Here is a 12,356-nt window from a genome sequence, read left to right as displayed (position 1 = left end):
AGTCTTCCATTTTAGTTTTTAATCTATTTTGTGTATGCTGTAAGACAGTGGTCCAGTTGTGTTCTTTTGCATACAGATATCCACTTTTTCCAAGCACCTTTTGTTGAAGAGACATTATATAGTGTTGGCACCATTGTTGAAGATTATTTGTATATGCAAAGATTTATTTCTGAGCTGTCTATCCTGTTCCATTAGTTTATATGTCTGTATTTTTATCGGTACCATATTGTTTGGATTAATGTAGCTTTTTAATATTTTAAAGTCAGAAAGTGTAAGGTCTCCAGCTTCTTTCTCTCTCATTGTTTTGGCTATTCAGGGTTTTTGGGTTTCCATGTAACTTTTAGTATGTTTTTTTTCTATTTCTTTAAAAATATATAAATGTAAAAAAATGATGTTGGAATTTTGATAAGGATTTCCCTGAATCTCTAGGTCACTTTGGGTAATATGGCCATTTTAAATATATTAAGTCTTCCAGTCACAAACACAAGATATCTTTCCATTTGTGTCCTCTTCAATGTCTTCCAACAGTGTTTTCTAATTTTCAGCTTGTAAGTCTTTTGCCACATTGGTTAAGTTTATTCCTAAACATTTCATTCTTTGTGATTCTATTGTAAATGGAATTTTTTTTCCTTAATTTCCTTTTAAGATTGTTTCATGTTAGTGTATACAAATGCAACTGATTTTTGTATAATGATTGTGCATCCTACAATTTTGCTGCATTGACTTATTAGTTCCAATAGTTTGTGTATGTTTGTGTGTGTGTGTGTGTGTGTGTGTGTATGTGTAAAATATTTATGGTTTCAGACATACAAAATCATGTCATCTGTGAAGAACAAAAATTTTACATCTTTATTTCTGATTTGGATGACTTTGATTTCTTTTTCTTGCCTAATTGTTCTGGCTAGTAGTCCCAGTACTAGGTTGAATAGAAGTGGTGAGAGTGGGCATCCTTGTCTTTTCTTGATTTTAAATAGAAGGTTTCAGTTTTTCATTATTGAGTTCTGATGTTAGTTGTGGGTTTTTCATATAGGGACTTTATTGTGTTGAGGTAATTTACTTCTAGTTTCTTAAATATTTTTATAATGAAAGGGTATTGAATTTTATGAAATGCTTTTTCTCTATTGAGATGATCATATGATTTTTATCCTTCCTTCCGTTAATGTGGTGTATTTCGTTGACTGACTTGCATAGGTTGAATCATCCTTGTATCCCAGGGATAAATCCCACTTGGGCATGGTGCATGATCCTTTTGATGTGCTGTTGAATTCTGTTTTCTAATATTTTCTTGAGGATTTTTACATCTATACTCATCAGGGATATGGGCCTGTAACTTTTTTTTTGTATTATCTTTTTCTGAGTGGTATTAGGATAATGTTGGCTTTATAAAATAAGTTTTGGAGTGTTTGAGAAAGATTGTTGTTAATTTTTCTTTAAATGTTACCTTATCAGTAAATCAGGTTACTGATTCAATCTTCTTACTAATTATAGGTCTGTTCACATTTTCTGTGTCGTCATGATTAAGTCTTGGCAGCTTGTATATTTCTTGGAATGTATCCATTTCTTCTAGGCTATTCAATTTGTTGTTATATAATTGTTCACAATTGTCTCTTCTAATCCTTTTAATTTCATTAGCAGCAGTTGTAATGTCTCCTCTTTTATTTCTGATTTTGTTTTTTTGTTAGTCTTCTCACTTTTTTTTTCTTAGTCTAGCTAAGGGTTTGTCAATGTTGTTGATCTCCAAAAGATAACTCAATTCTCCAGTTTTTTTAAAATAGTTTTTCTATTCTCTGTTTTTACTGCTGCTCCAATCTGCGTTATTTCCTTCTGTTAATTCTGGGCTTAATGTGTTCTTTTTCTAGTTCCTTGAGGTATAAAGTTAGATTCTTTACTGAGATTTTTCTTCTTTTTAAATGTAGACATTTATTGGTATAAAGTTCCTTTTTCTCATTTACACAAATTTGAATTTTCCAGTTTTTCTTCTGCTATTGATTTCCACTTTCATTCTACTATGGTCAGATAATACACTTGGTAGATTTCAATCTTTTAAAATTAGTTATTACTTGTTTTGTGTCCTAACATGTGATCTATACAAGAGAATGTTCTGTGTGCCCTTGAGAAGAATATGTATTCTATTGTTGTTGGGTCTAGTGTTCTGTTTATGTCTGTTAGGTCCATTTAATTTGCAGTGTTGTTCAAGTCCTCTATTTCCTTATCGATCTTTTTTTTTCTAGATGGTCTTTCCATTATTGCAAGTGGGAGTATTAAAATCCTCTACTATTGCTGTACTGCTCACATTGCTATCTCCCCCTTCAGTTCTCTCAATGTTTAATTCATATATTTGGATGCTCTGATGTTGGGTGCGTATATATTTATAGTTACTATAAATCAGGATCAATAACCCTGCAACTCCATTTCTTGCTTGCTTGGCCTAAGAAGTCCTAAATAACCAGATGGTGATTATAGCTTCAAATTTGGTGTAAACTTCTCTGAACAGTGTGGTTGAAGTGTCCCCAACTCAGGGATTTGAAGTTCAAATTCAAAAAATCCTAAATATTTGGGATAGAAAACAAATTATTCAAGTAGGCGTCTAGCAGTTTGGGTAAGAATAATCCTATTTCCAGTCTTTGGTTTCCAACTCATGCCTTCTAGTTGTCGGGGGACACAATAACATATGATGGACTTTAGTTCAATGTACACATGGCATTTTAGAAGCAGCACCAGTACCCCAGAGGTTGTCATATATATAATTTCCTTTGTAGCTGTGCTACTCTTATTATTAAGTCCTAGGTCTGCTTTTTAGTATTTTCTGTCCTGTGGCTGAAGGAGATAAGAATCTTAGGAAATTCTGTTATGGACCCCAAATAACTTTCACAGTGTTTCTTGAGTTCATAGTTGGTTAGCCTGAGACTGTCAATTTTTTGTTCAAAGCTTTGAAAGGCTTTAGTAAAAAGCAGCTAACTCCATAATACGTATGATTACCATTGTCCCTGTATCATTCACCTGTACTACTACCACAGGAGTCAAAGCTTCACTTCCAGGTCATTGGTGAAAGTCTTAGTAATAGGCGACAGCTGCTGACAGGAGTTCTCTCCATCCACTCACCACCAGCAAAGGAGTCCTGACTGTTTTCTGACAGGTGGGTGACCTAATTCTAGAATCCCATCTTCATGTCAAGGGTCTGATTTCTAGGCCCATTTCTTATACCAACTGCCTCATCTGGGTTCTCCTCGAAAGCAAAATATAAGACAAGGCAGTTTATTTGGGGGAAGTGGTCTTAGCGAACAGGAGTAGGGGAGAGGGAGATTGGGAAGACTGAAACTTGGAAAAGGGGAAAGGTAACGGAAGAGGGGATTATTGATTTGTCTTAACTGTGATGAGCTGAGGTTACACCTTGTAGGAGACCCCTGAGAAGCTTGTAGAATATTTCTCAGAATGGTCCACCAAAGGACAGATGAAGGAAACATTTACTCCTATATGCTGCTTCAGGACATTACAATACCTAGTAATTTAATTCCCCCTCTAGACCATTCTTTAAGAGTATGCTCCAAGTCTTATATCCCCATTGTTGACTGCAATACTTTGGACATAGAAGGTACCTAATAAGGAATACTTACTGAATGAAACAGTCAGTGAATGTGCTCTGCTCAGTAGTTATTCTGAGCAAACAAGGAGTTACTGAAGTCCACAGTATACATTGAACCTTTCCCTTAGGAAAACAAAACAAAACAAAACAAAACAAAACAAAAAACGATGAATATTAACTGTCCTAGTTTATTTGGAATGCTATAATAAAGTACCACAGACTGAGAAGTTTATGACTAACAGAAATGTATTGTCTCAGTTCTGGAGTCTGGGAAGTCCAAGATCAAGGTGCCACCATGATTGTCTTCTGCTAAGAGTCCTCTTTCTGGCTCATAGCCAGTGCCTTCTTTCTATGTGTTCACATGGTGGAAGGAGCTAGGGATCTCACTACTGAGAGATAAGGCACTAATCCCATTCTTGAGGGGTTACACCCTCATGACTTAAGCACCTTCCAAAGGCCCCACCTACTAATACCATCACACTGGGCATTAGAATTTAGAATTAGAACATGTGAATTTGAGGGGAACACAAACATTCAGACCTTAGCATTAACCTATGTCTCCTAAAAAGTATCCCCTTATTCTCTCTTGAGAATAAGAGAGATTTCTTATTTGGATGGGAACTTCATTGTCTTCTATACTTCCTTTTTTTTAAACAAAATTTTTATTTATTTTGAGAGAGAGAGAGCATGAGTGGGGGAGGGACAGAGAGAGGAGAGAGAACATATTTTCTTTTTTGATTTATGAATAAATATTATTATTTTATGGGTTCTTGTTTACCTTAAACACACACACACACACACACACACACACACACACACACACACACACAGATACATTTTGCTCTGGAGTTAGATTACCTGGGTTTGAGCCCTGATATCTCTACTAATACTCTATGTGACTGAAAAACTTGCTTAATCTCTCTGTTCCTCTGTTCCTACACCTTTAAAGTGGAAGTCATTCTAATACCTGCCTTATGGGACTTTTGTGAGAATATTAGGAGATAAGCCATGTGACGTACTTGACAAATAAGTACAAGTTCCAAATGAGGCATTTTATTGATAGTATAAAATAGTATATTGATAATGAAAGAACTGTTTTGGCAAGGAAAATATCTTCTGTGTATTTCATGGCCCTTGGCATCATTTGAATACATGTTATTATGGACAATGCTGAAAATATGTAGCAGTTGCCTGGCATTGGCATTAACCAAACACAGTCACTGGTCATTAACAATCATTATAGCCATACTGGTAGGTACAGGCTGTCTGTAAGCATGCAGCCCCCTCACAACTTTCCCCAAATAGCAGACTCCTCTGATTCTCTCCTGACCCCATTCCCCATCTGCAGATTTCGTATATCCTGGGGTGGCTTAGGATTATGCATTACTCTATGAAGGCAGATTCACATGGGAGGCAGACTGCTGAGGGGTTGGTAACAGGTCAGGGATAGTTGCTTCTGGGAAATTGCATTTATTGTGGTGAGGAGGGGCTATGACATGCCACTCTTAGCATACTTCTTTCAGTTTCACAGAGTCTAGTATGCTTTGCTGTCGAGTGGACCTTAGTGTCTTTGCTTGGGCACAACACTGGAGTCACTTGGAATGTATTCACCAGCTCTGCTGTCTCAGCTATCTGTTGGGCACTAACAGGCACAGGAACTTACCCCTCCTGATTGTATAAGAGCCAAGTGTGGAGGCAGCTGGCAGGCTACTGCCATGACAGTCTGACTTTGCAAGGCTGTCAGCTGAAGAGGAATAACTTATTTTTATGAACCAAAACAATGACCACAATGAATAGCTTATAGACATCTGGATTCTGAATAATGGCAAACTTTTATCCATAGCTTCAGCTTATAAAACCAATAGCTAAAATATAGTTAATCCCCACTCCATCACTGCAGGATAAATGGATGCTTTTGAAAAGGGAAGAGGTAAACTGTTTTGCATAATTTTTTGCATTATGTAACTTTATAGTTTCTCATTCAGTGTGTAAAAGCTGAAAATTTGTGCTTATAAATGGGAATCCCCAAAGACCATTTGGGATCTGTGCTGCTGAGTTTTCTAATTCTCCTCCCACAGAGCTTATTGCATCAGGAGAGGGAATGAGATGTAGTAGAAAGAATGTGCAGTTATAAGAGAGATTTTTTCCCTGACCTGCTACATTCAAACTGCGGGACAGTCAGCAAGGCATGTCACTGTCCTGAGAACATCTGCTTCTTCATCTGCATCAGGATCTTCCTTACATAGTTTATAGCTTCACATCCCAACCAGTGCTCTGTGACACTTTTGAATATAGCCATATAGTTTTTGGTCACATCAAAGTGTATTCCCTTTGCCACTCCCACTCCTCAAGGCAGCTGAATCAGCTCTCAGGTGGAGGAGACCCTACAATTTGTTGCCTCTCATTCGTGGCTGCCTTCTCTTGGCACAACTTCCCATTGTAGACAAAGAGCAAATAGAGTTGCCAGAGAATTTCCTGTTTTAGTTGTCCAAAGAGCATTGCACAGTGCCCACAATATGGCCAGTGGGGATGGGAGGACTGGAAAGCTGGACTTGGGGACCTTTGTGATTCAATCACAATTGGATGTCAAAATCTGTCTTTGTATACATGAGGGATGTCTCTCCTTGTACAGTAGAATGTGCACCTTCAGTGTTATCCAGACTAGCTTCTGAACTTCTGTAACCAAGCATGTGAATTTAAGAAATGGAAATTCCGTCACTCTTTGAAACATTTGACATGAAAAAAAATAATAAGGTAAAAAATCTGTTTTCATTATCACGATGTATGTCAAAAAAGATAGGGGAACTCGTAGCATATTTACAAAAAATCAATTTTTGCAAATATTTGAATGGTGAAAATTATGTTCACTTTTAAATAATGTACTTGAGGAAATAGGTGTTTTATGAATAATGTCTAACTTGAATTTGAAGAGGTCATCATTCAAAAAGCCTTAATCAAGAATTGTTTCAAGCCATTATCTGGAAGTTTTACAAAGTAAATATTTAGAGAAATCTGTAATACTTTAATTTTATTTTTATAATGATACAAATAGGATGTAATAAAAATTCCCTAAGCCCATATACTCTCAAATATCTCTCAGCTTACTCTAATATCCTATGTAAATATCTTGATTTTCTGTGTTCCATAATGAGAAGAGATTGGGAGCAACTGATTTATAGGGTGGATTTGAGACTCTTTTGAGAAAATTTGTAAAAATGTCTTTTGTGAATCATGTTTTTTGGGTACAGCTGTCATGTATTAGCTCCTTTTATGCTGCTTTCAACCCAACACCTTCCCTTCCCAACAGGCCAGTTCAGGCTCCAATTGTTTACTAATATTTGCCCTACTGATTTAAACCACATATGCATACACATGCACACACACTATTAAAAAAACCAAGGAAACTGGAATCTTCCAGAGTACACAGAAGGCGATTTCTATCAATATAATTGCCCCAAAAGACATGGTCCACAAATTCCACACAGCAAAACCTGAACAAATACAGATTTTTTTGTAATGAAAACTTTAATTTTTTTAATGTTTATTTATTTTTGAGAGAGAGAGAGAGAGAGGAGGGGAGAGACAGAGAGAGAGGGAGACACAGAATCTGAAGCAGGCTCCAGGCTCTGAGCTGTCAGCACAGAGCCTGATACAGGGATTGAACCCATGGACCATGAGATCATGACCTGAGCCAAAGTCAGACGCTCAACCGACTGAGCCATCCAGGTTCCCCTTGTAATGAAAACTTTATGTGGCCAACCTGCTCAGTCCATTTTTCCTTTCTATGAATATGCTCTGTTTTAGCATGCAAGCTCCTAGAGAGCAGGAGCAAAGTTTCAGAACTCTGGACAGAAGTATTTGCTTGTTGGATGATGTACATTTTAGCCCTCTGCCCCAAGAGAGTCAGACAATTTATTACAATTCTTTGGGGTCTCAATAAAGTAGGTGAAAACAACAGGGAATTATAATCCTGATTTCCATTTAAAAAACCCCAAAAAACTAAAGACACCAAAGAGCCAATATATTGTAATAGCTCTCTTCATTCTACTTCTAAAACATGTACTCAACACATTGACTTCCCTCTAACTCTGTTCTCTCCATCTCCTTTTGTGTAACCTCAGTCTAAGCCATTGGCATCTGTCACGTGGACTATAATAATAGTCTGTCACTGGTCTCCCTCTCTGCATTCCTTACACTGTGTTCTCCACATAGCAACCAAATCCCATCACTCCCCTGATTAGAATCCTTCAGTGGTTTCCTACCTCACTTGGAATGAAATCCAAACTCTACCATGGTTTACTAGATTTGTTGTGCTCTGGCTCACTGCTGTCTTCTTCTGCCTGCTCCTCTGTGTGATGTGTCTCAGCCACATCAGCCTGTTGACTGATCCTCAAATCTGCCCAAGCTCCTTTACCATCCACAGTTTTTCTCATTGTGGTTCCTTCTGCCTAGGATCTCTTTCCTCAGGTCCTCACACAGCCAACTGCCCCTCATTCTTCAGCTCTTGACTCCCCTGATTAGAAAGAACTTTCATGGCCATCCTGATTAAAGTAGCCCTCCAGCAGAGGCCCCATTCACCATCTATGGGCTTGCTTTATTATCATCATAGTACCATGCTTAACAGTCATTCAAATTTGAAACATTCTTGCTCAAGTATTTGTTTCTGCACTTCTTTTCTAACTTCCTTGAGAGCAGACAACTTGTCTTCTTTTCCTACCACTAAATCCCCCCTAGCTATGAGACTACATGGCAAATAGTAGTCTCTCAGTAATTATTTGCTGAACGAATAAATGAATGAATGAAATGTACCATGACAATAATTATAGTAATTATAACAGGCTTTTAGGTAAGAAGGCCCTGATGGGAAGATAGAAATAAAAGGAGTAGAAATTGCGAAAACTCATGCTATCAAAATAATATTCTTTCTCAGTTGGAAGTAGAGGCTATTAAAAGAGAAAGAAGTAAAGACAATTTTTCAGGTTCACTCTATGAACAGTCAAGCTAGAATTCAAATCTGATACTGATACTGAAACGTATGTTCTCTTTACTGAACAGCACTGGCTGCAAATGGCCAGGTTTCTTTCACTTAAGGCATTGTCTATTGGCATAGTGATTAATGTTATTACATAATTATTTAAGATGTCATCAAGTCTCCATTGGATATTCAGGATATTTAAGAACTACATGCTTTCTTAAAAATACTACCTTTCTTCCGTTGAAATTATTCCAAGTGATTTGCCAAACCATGGCTCAGCAAGATGCTAGCTCCCTAGTGAAATAAAGCACTCTCTGCAGGAAATTTCCTATATATTGGACCACAGGCATATGAGGAGAAGATAGGTTTTAAAAAAAAGGCATTTGGTTGGAAATAAGAAACAAATTCTGGGAAACCAATCTAATTGCCTGATTGGAAGCTGTCCCAGATATTTGAAAGTTACTCTTTAAGATTAAAGGAAGATGCTCTCAGAAATTAAATAGCTGCATATAAACCACTGAGATTTTGCCTCTCATCTCAGGAACCATAGGCTCTGTTGTATCAGGAGTAAATTCTCTCCCTCCAGCTAGTAAGTTCTCGGCTCAGAATCACAGCCAGGGAAGCTATATATCAAAGTCTGCAGATGAATGCATTTGTTCAATGGGCAAGAATTGTCTCCATGTGTACTGTTGTTCATGTCATTAGCTCTAGGCAGTTCTCTTGTGCCAAGGTTGTTGCCAACTCCTCCTTATATTATCTCATTTTGTTCTCACAGACACCCTATTTTTCTTTAATCAGCTATGAAATTGAATCTTAGGGAGAAGTGACTTGCCCAAAGTCACAACGCTAACAGGTCTTAGATTGAGCCTCAGTCCTATGCAGCATGACTTGGGCCCATACTCTAAACCATTCCATTATACTCCTACCCTTAAGCACACTGTAGTATAATACCGTGTTCTCACAGTTGAGGAATGTGCTGACTCTTTAAATGAAGCACAAAACAAAACAAAAAACTTACAGTCAGCTGGTTTATTTAATTTGTTTTTATCATAAAGTTGCTCATTATAAGTCAAAATATAAATCTAAGTATATGTTATACCTATAGTTTGTATAAAACTATCAAATCAAATATATTTGTAGATTAAACAAAGACTAAAACCAAAAAAATTCAAGTTAACACAATTTAATGGGAAAAATGAATCTTGTTTTACTGAAATTAAACTGCCATTCACAGCAGGGATCTGGCAGTGCTTCTGTGGCGGGAATTCTTTTCGATTGGGCATGCCTACTGTGGGCCATGACGCCTCAGTACTACCACTTTTCTCCATTAAAAGTACCATGACACTTTTGTTTGTGATGATCACTTGGCCTTCACATGCCTTGAGCATGGCAGTGACATATTGCCTTCGTCTATTCTTTTCTCATTGGCCTGTAACAAATGAAATATGCCACCAAGGGCCAATGTGAGCATAAGCACAGATATGAATGCAGGTACTGAACTCATGCAGTCGTACTTGCTTAGAAAGTGGTCATCTGGATATTCCAGAAGCGCTCATAGTGTTTTAAGATACCAAGATAAACGCCAAGTTAAAAAAAAAAATTAGAGACGAACTTGAAGACCTCAAAAGTATATCCCTGGGCACCACCAAGGGCCTGCAGATCCCAGTTTGAGTGACCCTGTCCACAGTCTGTCTTAGTTCAAATGATGATTTACTAACTGTATGAACTGGGTGCCAGTTGTCCTACAGTTGTTGAGAACATTCATTGATACAGTACATATAAACTGCTCATCTCACAAGGTGAAGGATCAGATAAAATATCTAGAAATATCTTCTAATATTGCTAATATTATTAGGTGATCATGGTGTATTGAAGACAGCAGATGTGCATACAACGCATTTGTCACGGGGAAAAATTGCCTTGTAGCTCTATACACGAAGTGCTCTTTTAACATGGATGAGGCAGTGAGAATAGCGAATTCACACAGCTGGTAAGTGCAAAGCTGGGATTCAATCCTGGCAGTCTGGCTTTCTGGGATGTGCTTCTGAGTTCTTGAAAGAGATTTGAAATTAACAAGTAAAGGCAGGGAGCACCGCTCATCAGCAGAGCTGGTCCATCTCACCCTAAAATACCCACACTTCAGAACTGCGACCTATTGCCTCCTCTAGCAAACGCCACAGAAGCTTGAACATTAAAAGCTCCATTCATGAGGCACCTGGGTGGCTCAGTCAGTGAAGCATCTGACTTCAGCTCAGGTCAGGATCTCTCAGTTCGTGAGTTGGCGCCCTGTGTTGGGCTCTGTGCAAACTGCTCAGAGCCTGGGACCTGCTTCAGATTCTGTATCTCCCTCTCTCTCTCTCTACCCCTCCCACCCTCTTTCAAAAATAAACATTAAAAAAAAAAAGCTCCATTCATTCTTGGGCACTTTTCCCCCTCTTCCCAGAAAATACAGCTGTTGCTCTGGGTTCCTCCCACTGTACGCGTGATACATTTTAAAAAGAAGATGGTGCTCCCATATCCATATTGACAGAAATCACTCAGTTCCCGGGTGAGTGAGCCAGAGGACTCGAACTGGTCTTCCAATGCACTACCCCGCCCACCCCCCTACAAAGAGTCTGCTTGTTCCTGCACAAAGTTTAAGGAAGTAAATTAGTTGTCAGCATTTAAATATCAGGAGATTTTATATAAGACTTCAGGTTATTTCCATCTCCTGAAAAACCCAGAATATCTAGAAACATGGAGCCTGCATTTCCAATGACAGCAGTTGAATGGAGTTGAGCAGCAAAATGGGCACGTGAGCTACATTTTGCCATAGTCCCCTCCCCAAAACCTTCCCTCACCTCTGGTATTGACCTGGTTTCCGTAGGCATTGAAGCGTGACACCTGAAAAACAATATACATCAGCTACTATTACTGAGGCTGTTTGCTTGTTGTTGATTGGCACGTTTTTGAGAATCAAGTGTGGTAGATGGCAAAACAAATGGCCACTATGCTTGCGGGTACATCCTTTTGCAGTATGACTGCTGCTCGTCTGAACAAGAGGTGTGCCCATGTGACTGGCTTTGGATAACAGGCATTATCTAGTCTATGTGCCAAGAGCAGGGGCTTGAAAAGTGCTGCTGAGATGCTTAGCTACCAGGTAACAAGCCCCCTACCCCCTGTTAGGAGATGAGTGACATGTGGAAGGAGGGGCTCGGCCAGGCGAGCAAGGCCACTGTAGGCCAGTGGATCAGATGAACTTCCTAGCCAACCCCCAAATCAGCAGGACTAGGAAATTATTATTGTTTTAACGTGGGTTGGCTTTTCTACAGCAGCTAAATAACAAGGAGGCAAAGGCTTAGAATGCCCCCCACAGGGCACATCCTGCAGCATAAACTGTGATTCTCCTGAGGGTCTTCAAATTAGGCATTCTGTCTCCAAAAGTAAGGCATAAAGCAAATGACTCCTCTGCTTTAGTTATTATTCAGCTGTCACTGAATGAGAAAGTACAGGAATGAAAAATCAATAGTGAGAAAAGATTTAGGGTGTTTTTTAAAAGTAAGGTGTGAATAGAGGTGCCTGGGTGGTTCAGTTGTACTCGGTTAAGCGTCTGACTTCGGTTCAGGTCAAGATCTCTCAGTAGGTGAGTTCGAGCCCCACATCAGGCTCTGTACTGACAGCTCAGAGCCTGGAGCCTGCTTTGGAATTTGTGTCTCCCTCTACCTGCCCCTACCCAACCTGTCCTCTTTCTCTCTCTCAAAAATAAATAAACATTAAAATAATTTTTAAGTGAGGCATGATCATTAAGGTAAATATACC

This window comes from Prionailurus bengalensis, chromosome A1 (genome assembly GCF_016509475.1).
Source record: "Prionailurus bengalensis isolate Pbe53 chromosome A1, Fcat_Pben_1.1_paternal_pri, whole genome shotgun sequence".
In the NCBI taxonomy this organism is placed as follows: Eukaryota; Metazoa; Chordata; class Mammalia; order Carnivora; family Felidae; genus Prionailurus; species Prionailurus bengalensis.
Note: the sequence above shows the minus strand (reverse complement) of the source record.